Source organism: Macaca thibetana, chromosome 18 (assembly GCF_024542745.1).
Source record: "Macaca thibetana thibetana isolate TM-01 chromosome 18, ASM2454274v1, whole genome shotgun sequence".
Lineage (NCBI taxonomy): Eukaryota > Metazoa > Chordata > Mammalia > Primates > Cercopithecidae > Macaca > Macaca thibetana.
The window spans coordinates 52,117,137-52,129,219 of NC_065595.1; the positions used below are offsets into that span (position 1 = coordinate 52,117,137).

General features: G+C 34.9%; 1 long non-coding RNA gene across 2 annotated transcripts in view; it reads right to left on the minus strand.

The window, feature by feature from the left end:
• Positions 1-12,083, minus strand: part of LOC126941012 (uncharacterized) — a 140,078-nt gene that overhangs the window by 73,125 nt on the left and 54,870 nt on the right. The gene's annotated exons all lie outside the window — the stretch shown is intronic.

Here is a 12,083-nt window from a genome sequence, read left to right on the forward strand (position 1 = left end):
CCAGATATCAGAATTATCAGAAGACTTTGAACCAACTCTCTTAAACATGCTCAAACAGCTAAAGAGAAACATGGACAAGGAATCAAAGAAAATAGGAAAAAGATTTATGAACAAAATGAGAATATCAATGAAAACAAAGAAATTATTTTTAAAAAATAAGTAAATGAAAATTTTAGAGCTAAATAGCATAATTATTGAAATAAATACTCATTCAGAAGTTAAAAGTTAATTTGATGTCATCTCACAGCAGTTAAAATGCTTTTATCTAAAAGACAGGCAATAAAAAATGCTGGCAAAAATGTGGAGAAAAGGGAATGCTTATATGCTGTTGGTGGGAATGTAAATTGGTACAATCACTATGTTTTGAGGAACAGTTTGAAGGTTCCTCAAAAAACTAAAATAGAGCTACCGTATGATCCAACAATCCCACCACTAGCTATATATCCCAAAAAAGGAAATCTATACATCAAAAAGATATATGCATTCCTATATTTATTGCACCACTATTCACAATTGCCAACATATAAAGTCTACTTAAGTGTCCATCAATGGAAATGGATAAAGAAAATCTGACACATATACACAATGGAATATTATTCAGCCATAAAAGAATGAAATTCTGTCATTTGCAACAACATGGATGGAATTGGAGGAATTAAGTGAAATAAATCAGTCACAGACAGACAAATGTTACATGTTCTCACTCCTCTGTAGGAGCTAAAAAAACAAATTTATGGAGATAGAGAGTAGAATGACAGTTGACAAAGACCGAGAAGGGTAGCAGGGTGGAGCAATAAAGTGGGAATGGTTAATGGGTACAAAAATACCATTAGATACAAGAAAGAAGCACCAGTATTCTGTACCACACTAGAGTGAGTATAGTTAATAATTTATCGTATATTTAGAAGTACCTAAATGATTAGAATTGGAATGTGCCTAACACAAAGGAATAATAAAGGCTTCAGGTGATAGAACCCAATTACCCTGATGTCATCATTATACATTGTATGTCTGTATCAAAACATTGTATGTACCCAATAAATATATTCCACCATTCTGTTGTACATAATAGTTAACCATAAATATTTTTTAAAAAATTGAAAAAACAAAGCTGGCAAAAGAACTTAAATTATAAATATTAAAGTGGAGATAAATAAATGATAGAAATATAGAAATGCAGTAAAGAGAATCAATGATATCAATTGTTAATTCTTTGAAAACATTAACAAAAATGACACAAACTTTTAGTTAGACTAACAAAGAATGAGAGAAAATGCAAATAAATACAATTAGTAATGAAAGTGTAGACTAAGTTTGTACAGGCCACAGGCAGTTCAGGACAGCATTGAATGCGGCCCAACACACAAATTCATAAACTTTCTTAAAACATTATGAGATTTTTTGGTGATTTTTTTTATCTCATTAGCTATTGTTAGTATTAGTGTATTTCATATGTGGCATAAGAAAATTCTTCTTCTTCCAATGAGGCACAGGGAAGTCAAAAGATTGGACACCCCTAGTGTAGTAATTACTATAGATCTTACGGAAATAAAAGAGATTAAATGACAATATTAAGAACAGTTGTTTACCAATAAATTAGATAAATAAATGACAAATTTCTAGAAAATACAAATCATTTTAACTAACTCAAGAATAGAAAATCTCAGTAGACTTGTAACAGTAAAGAGATGGAATCACTAATCAAAAACCTCCCAACAAGAGAAATCCAGGACCAGATGGTATCCCTGGTGAATTCTGTCAAACTTTTAAAGAGGAATTAACCCAATGCTTGTCAAACATTTTCAAAAAATAGAAGAGTAAACACTTTCAAACTCATTCTGTAGACTAACATTTTCTTAATATCAAATCCACATAAAGACATCATAAAAAACAAAAATTATAAACCAATATTTTACACTAATATTGCTTATGAATATAGATGCAAAATTCCTCAAAAATGAATCCAGTGGCATAGTAGAAGGATTAAACATATTGACCAACTTGGGATTTATCACAGAAATGCAAGAGTGGTTCAAATATGAAAATTACATCACTAGAAAAATGGGGAAAATCCTCATAATCATTTCAATTGATGCAGAAAAATCTTTTGACAAAAATCAAACACAGTTTCATGATTTAAAAAAAAAAATCAGAAAAGTGAGAATAGTCATCTACAGGCTTAACCAAATCCTTACCAAATTTTTACAACTTTGTTTTGCAGAAAATGCCAATCTTCAAATTCATGTGTAATGGCAAGAAGCCCCAAATAGCCAAAACTAACTTATGAAAGAAGAGCAAAGTTGGAGAACTCAAACTTCCTAATTTCAAAACTTAGTGCTAACCACACAAAACAGTGTGGTACTCATATAAGAATATACATATGAACTAATGTAATAGAATTGGAAGTATAGAAATAAAATCATATCTACACCAATTGATTTTTTATAAGGAATGAAGTCCATTCAATGGGAATAGACTCCAACAGATTCTACTGGAATAACTAAGTTTCCACATGCAATAGAAAGAAGTTGGATCCCTACCTCACATCCTATAGAAAAGTCAACTCAAAATGGATTAACAGCCTAAATGTAAGAACTAAAATCATATAACTCTTAGAAGAAAACAGTAAACATAAATGTTAATTACCCATGACTTGGAAATAGACTCTTAGATATGATATCAAAAGCATGAGCAACAAAAGAAAAATAGATAAATGAGATCAATTTAATTTTTAAAATAAAAATTTTGTGCATCAAAGAGCATTATCAAGAAAATGAGAAGACAACCTGCCAAACTGGAAAACTATTTGTTAATCATATATCTGAGAATGGTCTAGCATCAAGAATATATGAAGTACTCCTAAAGCTCAACAAAAAAGAACCCAGTCAAAAATTGGGCAAATGACCAGAATAGATATTTCTCCAAAGACATGCAAATGGACACTAAACACATAAAAAAAATGCTCAACATTATCAGACATTCAGGAAATGTAAATAAGTCAAAGCCACAATGCAATACCATTCCACACCTACTAGAATATAATCAAAATATCAGAAAATTGCAAGTGTTCACAAGAATGTGGATACATTGGAACACTTGTACATTGTGGGTTGGAATATAAAATTATTCAGTGCTGTGGAAAGCAGTTTTTTGAAAAGCTAAACATAGAAATACTGTATGACCCAGTAATTCTGCTCCTAGGTATATACCCAAAATAATTAAAAATAGGGACTTAAACATTTGTGTGCCAAGGTGCATTGCAGCATCCTTCACAATAGGCCAAAGGTGGAAACAATCTAAGTATTTTATCAATGGATGAATGAGCCAGCAAAATGTGATGTATAAGTACAATGGAATACTATTCAGGCATAAAAAGTATAGAGTCTGTTACATGTTACAGCATGGATGAAACCTGAAAACATCATGCTGAGGGGAATAAATCATATGCAATGAGGAAAATATTGTATGATGCTGTTTATATAAAATGTCTAAAACAGAAAAATTTTGCATAGACAGAAAGATAAGAGATTATTGGGACTAAAGAAATGGAAAATGAGGAGTTATTGCTTAATGATTATAGAATTTCCACTTGGAATGATGAAAGGCTTTAGAAATAAATAGGCTTTAGAAATAATAGTAGTTTACATTGTAAATATATTTAATGCTACTAAATTTTACACTCAAAAATGGTTAGTATGACAAATTTTACATTTACCACAATCAAAAATAAGAGTCAATATTTAAAAGGCTAATATTTTATGGTTTCACATACTTATTTCATTTAAACATTATTCTAACAGACTTGGCATCAGAAATATTTTAATTAATAATGTCATTGAAATATGTATAACATTACATAACTCCAAAACTGTTTTTTCTACTTCTTTTTAGTGACAAAGGAACAGTAGTTATACATGCATATGACACCTTCCGATACTTATTATGTAATATAATTTTGCGAAGCACAATGAAGAAAATCAGAAGTCAAAGAAACACTTGTATATTTGACCAGTGCATCCCCAGCTGCTTACCTTTTAACAAATAGGAATAAATAGCAGAGCAAGGCCTCTGTAATGTATTGATTACTTTGGCATGATATTTATACATGTATTTTTGTGAGTACACTAATATTATTGAATACTTTTATCCACAAATGATACCTACCTGCGTTCTCACTGTAGAAAATTGGAACATAAGAAAGCAAATACCATCTCCCTATAACTACACCCTCCTACCCTCAGTGCCATTTCTCAGAGAACAATCACTGTTTTCAGTCATTTTTTACTCTTGGAGACATCAAAATAGACTGCCATATTGGGTTGGGGTGGGGAGTATTCTTATAATGTTACGTTTACCTGATTAATTTTATGGCATGAAAAAGCAACTGGGGGGACGTATTATATTTTGGAGGCTTGCTAGAGATACTGGATATTTTACACACATTATCTTATTTAACACAGCAAAACTTTAAAGTGTAGATCACTATTCCTATTTAGATATGAGGAGATTGAGGAGAAGACCAAGTGAATTTCCTGAGACCACACCGCTAATAAGTAACAGAATCAAACCTTTCTGCCTGTCAAAGTGCCTCCGTGATCATCTGAAGGGCTAGAAAGGGCAGCTCATTACTAAGAGCCTATGCTGCCATATTAAGAACAAAACAGAATGAAAGGTGAGAAGGACAAAGAATGTTTGTTTTTTCCACTCCTAATAGTTCTACAACTAGAAATGGTTTTGAAGTTTGACTTTTTTTTTTTTCTTTCTGCAGACAGATAGTCGTAGCATCATTTTCCGCAACATTGACAGTGATGAGTGTGTAGCAGACATGTTCTGCAAGTCTTGTTTCTTCATCAATGTACAGTGATGAAATAAGATAGAAAGGAGAGAGAGGAATAGGAGAAATCAGTTCTAGATATTTCATAATCTCCAATAGACAAGAGAAAATGGAGAGTTACTTTTCACTTGACGGGAAGTAGCTAAGAAATTTAATCATGCTCTTTTAACAGGGAATACAGTATCTTCACTAGTCAATGAGAAAATACAAAAGGCTTAAGCCAAATTGATTACACCCTGATTCCCCAGATCTACACCACTTTGTGCATGAGAGAAGCTTCTGACCTATTTGAATGCTGGAAACAGTGATCCAGGGCAGTCAGAGTAGCTGGACTTTAGCATCAAATGGAAGCAAGTTTGCCTTTTGATTTTTTTTTTTTTTTTTTTTTTTTTGAGAAAGTCGCTAACTAGACTAGCAGAGCAGTGTCTTTTTGGTCTTCAAAAATCTGATTCATCTCCAGCAGAGTAATATTGAATTTCCTGATTAGAAAAATTATTTCACTAAGACTTGAAGCAACAATTCTCTCTCTTTTAACTGTGCCCCTAAACAGGTACGGTTTCCCTCTGGGCTCTGCTGAGCTCCTGTACATGCTTCACTGTTCAAGGGACTTTCAGTAGCTGGTATTAGAACGACTGGGCGAATGTAGCTTACACCGTGGCAAATGATGGAGCACACTGCGCACTTTTAGAAAGACCATGCTAGGGAGATACAGTTATTCTATTAACCACAGTGAATTCATTTTAATTTCAGATTAAACCTCACATTTGAGGTTAGCAGGGTCAGAGCTCCCTTGTTTGTATGGTATTCAATTAATACTTTTTTAAAAACAGGGTCCAATTTACTGAGAAGAAAACAAACTTTCAATCTGGAGTATTTCCTAAAGAGCAAATGTTCACTAGAACTATAGGCAGTTCCTTGTTTGCTTTGTTTTGTTTTTGTTTACTTAGGCATGCTGTCATTTTCAAAAGCTTAAAGACAGAGGCACCCCAAACTCTATATTCCCACAGTAGAATTTCTAACTGAGCTGGCCTCCAAGCCTCTGAGATGTCAGATGTCAGATACTGAAAGAGAACCAAATTTTTTAAAAAATCTTTTTGTTAAGGGGAAACTGTACATTTATTTTGCGTATCTGATACTAGTCTACAATTCCAATGCGATAGGACATGCCCATTGGTTACTTTATTATTATTAATTAGTTGCAGGAACATTTCTTTAAAAAAAGAAAAAAGCTTAAATTTTCTTTTATTACATATAGAAGAGAATATTAGATTCCCTTTTTGGCTTTAGTAGCCAGAAATCACACAGGTAAATGTAATACTTAATTGTGGATACTATATTAGCCTATATCATTATATTTACTCTAGTTTTTACATTTCACTAATTTCCTCATTTCTACTTGAAGAGCATTATCATATTTATATTATGTTATTGTATTTTCTATTATGTCACTTTAAAGATATTTTTAAATAGTTGGATTACAAGTAATAAATATAGTAAACATCTTCATATGTTGTAATTTCTACAAGGAAAATTATTAGCAACATTTAATAATCTGCATAAAATATAAATTTTACAAGAATTAGTGGATCACAAAATAGAAACTTTACAAGAATTAGTAGATCATTAAGAGTATATCAAATAATAACTGCCACTTTGAACAGCATACCCATGAATGTCTATATCTGACTTAGAATAAGACATATTTAGAAACATTATTACTTTCTTGCCCTGTGATGGGCCACCCTTCAGTTTTCTATATTGAGTGATTCAAACCAAAGAACAAAAAACAGTCAGTGCCAGGCCAAAGGGTAAAACTTCGAGTATTCTGGGAAATAATGTTTATTAAAAGGAAGAGTTTGTCTTAATGGAAAGGCAATTATCATGAAATAAATGGTAGCAATAACAATATATAGATGATGTAATTTGGTGTAATAAAGAATCCAGCACCCCAATTCTTTAGCTGTTGTTTGAAAACTTAATTCAAAAAAATTAAAACAAAAACAGTACCATAAAAATATTTCTTTATACAGATTTATAATAACATTCAAGTGATTATTCTAGAAACATTAAAAAGAAGGTTCTTTTCCCTATTATTAAGGACTCCTTTTTAATAGAGTTATTTATTGTATTTTCCTTAAGAGATTATGTCTGTCTGTCTTCTATTGCCAGTTGTTTTGAGTAAAGGGAGCAAGTAAGGAGAAAAAGCAGATCTCTGGCTTCGAAAGTCTTAGTGCTAAATCCAGAAGTCCTCTTTTTTGCTTTAATTCAAGCTACACACAATGACGAGAAAGCCCCCATTCACTTCACCCCTCATTCATTGTTTCTTCCTCTAGTAGCAGACACTCATCAACCATTCACAGTCTCATTATGTGCAAAGTCCAGGCTGACTGCTGCTTCTAGCATAAGGAAGAAGAGCACATTTAAAAAAGCTTTCCATGACAAGGCTTTATTTCCTCACACTATCATTTAAAAACCTTTTAAAGAGCAATCTGGGCCTCTGATGGTAATGTCTTGCCTAGCAATTAGTGGTAGAGGTGCTGCGGTTTAAAAGCCTTTTAAATGATCTTATGAATGGTCGTCCTACAATAGGCTTTCATTATGCAGGGGGAAGTCCAGTACTCCACCCATTTTGGGGGCACAACTGGTAAGCTCTTCTTAAGGAGTCATTCACAAAGATTGACAGCTTGAAATTTGCTAGACACAAAGTTTTAAGTAGAGCATGGCTGCAGAATGATACCCAATTTAATATGGAAATTGCCTTTTTTCTTTGAGTGGACTAACTAGCAAACTTCAAAAGTTCCTTAGATTTGATTCACGTTTATCTGAAGTATATCCAAGGGCATCTGTGAGACTTTGAACAGAAAAAAAGAAAAAAAAGAAAAAAAAAAAAAAAAAAGCACAATCTTTTTTTCAGTAATAGGCCCAAAGTGCTAGAAATGCATCTCTGGCAATGAGGCAGCTAGAACATTTGTCTCAACTTTGAGCTGTCCCAGCACACAAGTAAAAGAGGAGGGGTTATCTCAGATACGGCTAAGAAGAGAAGCAGCTAAAAATGACTAAGTAGTTCTCATTGCAAAGCCCGTTCTTTTTATGGATTGTCAGAGATTCTCAGTTATACTGGAAAAGGTACCCCAACTGAAACAATATTGATTAAAAATCAGTTCAAACCTCAGGAGCTGGAAAGGGCAACAGGGTTGGATTACAGACTTGAATGGTGGCTCTTTGCATCTCTTCTCCAGTGGTGTTTTCTTTTTGCTACAGAGAAGAATAAGTGAACAAATGTTCTGGGTACAGCCATGCATCTCTTAATCGCAAGGATACATATTCTGAGAAATGTGTTGTAAGGTGATTTAATGTTTGTGGAAACTTCATAGAGTATACTTACACAAACCTAGATGGTATTAGCCCACTAACTACCTAGGGTCTAAGGTATAGCCTGTTGCTCCCAGGCTACAAACCTGTTCAGCATGTCACGGCACTGAATACTGCAGGCAATTGTAATACAATGGAAAGTATGCGAGTATCTAAACATTTACAAAGTGAGACAGGAGAGATCCCCCCACCCAACCCCTTCTCGGGACTTGCCACAGAGGTATGGCTCATTTATATGCTCCTACTCCTTGCGAGAGGGGTAGCATGCAAGTGAGTGGGTGCAGGAGCCAGGGCAAGTGCTTTTGGGCACTGACAAGAATGAACCCTGTACCACCCCAACATCATCTACTGTCCCAGCAGCATCTAGGGGTTGTTCATGACCTCTGGAGCCCCAGAGGGCATGTGTTACAAACAACGCTCTTTTAGCTTTGCTATCCATGGAAGGCTTAGGTGTTAAATGGCTCAGTGAAGAGTCACTGTGACAGCCTTTTAGGGCTCCCACACCAGTGCATCCTAAATTCTTGTCCAGCGTCCAGGAAGAATCAGGTTACATGAATGCATTGAAGGATGGTGTATGCAGAGGATTTTACTGAGTGATGGAAATGGCTCTCAATAGGATGGGGAGCAGGAAAGAGGATGGAGTGGGACAGTGGGACCTCTCCAACTGTCCCTGGCCAAACTCCTCTCTGACCACAGTCTTTGATGTCCGGCTGCCTCTTCTCTCAACATTCAGATGCTTCTTTTCTTCTCTCCTTCTCTGCTGTGCTGCCCTGCTCCTCTGTCAATGGAGCTTAGGTTTTTTATGGGTACAAGGTGCGGGGTGTGGCGGGCCAGGGTAGTGTTGGAAGAGGCAACATTTAGGTGGGAAAACAGGAATGCATGTCAGGTTTTCTATAGGTACAACATGAGAGTGTGGAGGGCCAAGATGGTGTTGGAAAAGGCAACATTTAAGTGGGAAAACAGAAATGCATGTTCTCATTTAAGGCTGTGGGTCCAAGCTTGACGGTGGCGCCCTTGCCAGAGACTCCGCCCTCTTCTACCCAGTATTTTCTTGCCTCCTATCCGTATCATTAAAGTACAGTTTATAATCTTATGAGACCGCTGTTGTATTTATGTTTCATCTTAACTGAAACAGCCTTATGCAGTACATGCCTGTAACTGGAAGCATTAGATGGCTTTGCCATCTAAATGCAATTCCCTTAGTTCTTTTTGTTAATGACTGTGAACTTGGTTGCAAAAAGAAATACAACACGCCCAGACTGACGCTGACTCCTCAGCTGAGTAATAGTGAGAAGAAATGTTAAAAAACTAAAGGCTCCAGACTGTCGGGACCAAAGTGGTTTTGTTTTGCTTTTCAGGGGAATCAATCACAGAATCCAACATCTTCATCAGGCTAACCCAAATGGTCATCATTTTCCTTCACTCAGAAAACCTTGAGTTCCGGGTAATGCAATGACATCTCTCTTTATACTATCAGGCTTCCAAGCTGGGGCATCCTTTCCCCTCCTGGTTGGTTTATTTCATGAGAGCTTTTCCAGGCAAAACTGATTTTTCTATACCTGCCTGCAAATTTCTGAGTCTTAATTGCTTTGTTAACTTTATACTTAGGCCCCAGTGAACATTCTTCATTAATATTTCAGGAAATAATATTTTTCTTCTGGGTGAAAGTGAATTCGGAGTCAGAAATACGTAAGGGTTTTTTCCCAGATTCATTACTGATTTATTTGGTAATTTGGGCTGTTCTAGAACTCTCTATGTTTTAGTTTTCACTTACGATTAGATCAACATTATTACTATTTTATTTTTTAATGATGTAATTTTGATAAAGGTTTTATTATCCAGCTGGGAAAACATATAGAAAGGAAATATAGCATCTTCTTTTTCAATACAAAGGATAATAAATCTTACCATGTGAATTCTACCAGTTTTCCTTTTCTAATATCTTTTGAATATATGCATATACACCACCTGCTCTCCTCTCATTGTCTTTTAACAACTGTATGAGTAAAATAGTAACAACGAATCTTCATAATTTGAATAGAAATGTTGGGAAGTCAGTCATTCTGATCATACCCAGAAAAATTTTGCTTAATTGCTGATCTTCTAGACAGCTTTGATATCAAAGCACTACAGATTGATGTGCCTGTTGTCCTCGAAGTGGTACAAGTCAGAGACAGACTGGACTCAGCCAATGCCCCAGAAGTCTCAGACACTAAAGACACAACCTGCCAGAGTGAAATTATGCCTGAGAAGGGATGGTGACAGCACAGCAACCAGGGATACTTTCAAATTCCCATAAATTTGTTTTCTATTTTCTTTTCCTGTTAGTGGAAATAAAACATTATGTATGGCTTATGTCTGTTACTGATAAATAGTGTTGGCAATTCCAAACCCTATTCCCAAATGAAGGAAAGCAGATTATTGAGCACTGGGTCAGAAGCCGGTAGCACTGGTTTCTGGTCCTTAGACAGACACAAATTACTTATGTGGACTTAGGGAAGTCACTTGAACTTCTCTTGCTTCAGTTCCATGATTTGTAAACCAGACACATGGTTTATTATACTCTACTCTCAAGCCTTCTTAGGAAAATTTATTTCTAAATTATTTTAAAAATATAATGTATGAACTTTCATTATATCACTATGCAACTGAACACACACACAGTAGAAAACCAAAAAAAAAAAAAAATCTGATTTTACAAAGTCAAAACTAAGTAAACTGTTAAACTTATACTATTGGTACTGCTATTGTCAAGATTAAGCAATGGTTAATTTAAGAAAGATGTTATACCTTGATTTTATATATATATTCAAACACATAAAATACTGACTGAAACCGGATTGCTATTTTTATTATTTTATTTTTTATGCTTTATTTTATTTTCAGTTCTGGGATACATGTGCAGGACATGCAGGTTTGTTACTTAGATAAATGTGTGCCGTGGTGGCTTGCTGCAACTATTAACCCATCACCTGGGTGTTAAGCCCTCCATACATTAGCTATTTATCCTGATGCTCTCCCTTGACCCACCCCCTCAACAGGCCCCAGCATATTGTTCCCCTCCCTGTGACTATGTGTTATTGTTCCACTCCCACTAATGAATGAGAACATGTGGTGTTTGGTTTTCTGTTCCTCCAGTAGTTTGCTGAGGATAATGGCTTCCAGTTCTACCTATGTCCCTGCAAAGGACATGATCTCGTTCCTTTTTATGGCTACATAGTATTCCGTGGTATATATGTACCACATTTTCTTTATCCATTCTATCATTGATGGGCATTTGGGTTGATTCCATGTCTGTGCTATTGTGAATAGTGCTGCAATGAACATATGTGTGCACATATCTTTACAATAGAATGATTTATATTTCTTTGGGTATATACCCAGTAATAGGATTGCTGGTTCTTATGGGTATTTCTGGTTCTAGGTCTTTGAGGAATTGCCACATTGTCTCCCACTATGGTTGAACTGATTTACATTCCCACCAACAGTGTAAAAGCATTCCTATTCCTAAAGAGCCTTACCAGCATCTGTTGTTTCTTGACTTTTTAATAGTCACCATTCTGACTGGCATGAGATGGTATCTCATTGTGGTTTTGATTTGCACTTTTCTAATGAGCAATGATGTTGAGTTTGTTTTTTTTTTTCATGTTTTTTGGCCACATAAATGTCTTCTTTTGAGAAGTGTCTGTTCATGTCCTTTGCCCATTTTTAATGTGTTTTTTTTTTCTTGTAAATTTGTTTAAGTTCCTTGTAGATGTGGATATTAGACCTTTGTCAAGGATTCTTGTGAAAATTCAATAACATTCCTTTTGATTATTTAAGGCCACTAAGTCTCTACAGAAAAAGTTGCATGCTCAAATTATAACATTGAAACAGA